At 35.5% G+C, this 293-nt stretch overlaps 1 protein-coding gene across 1 annotated transcript in view; it reads left to right on the forward strand.

The window, feature by feature from the left end:
- LOC119590426 overlaps nt 1-293 on the forward strand; it is a 23,606-nt gene that overhangs the window by 18,525 nt on the left and 4,788 nt on the right. The window lies entirely within an intron of this gene.

A 293-nucleotide genomic window follows, 5' to 3' on the forward strand; every position in this document is an offset into this window, starting at 1 on the left:
TTTGTACCAATATTGATATTATTTAATTTTCTTTTTTCTTCTACATGGCATTTTCCCTCTGGCACAGCACACCAAAAATTAATAATGGTGTCACATGGATTATTAAATAACGCGTAAGTTTTCGGCAACTGAAACAATGACGAACATCAGTTACAAACGTTAACTCTTGAACGTTTATAACACCACGATGACATTACGATTTGATGTTATTTTTGGATATATCGGGACTGTGACTCATATCACGCGTTTCCTTTCCCTTTTCTGACTTTACATCCATCCGGTTACCATCGATG

Source organism: Penaeus monodon, chromosome 27 (genome assembly GCF_015228065.2).
Source record: "Penaeus monodon isolate SGIC_2016 chromosome 27, NSTDA_Pmon_1, whole genome shotgun sequence".
Lineage (NCBI taxonomy): Eukaryota > Metazoa > Arthropoda > Malacostraca > Decapoda > Penaeidae > Penaeus > Penaeus monodon.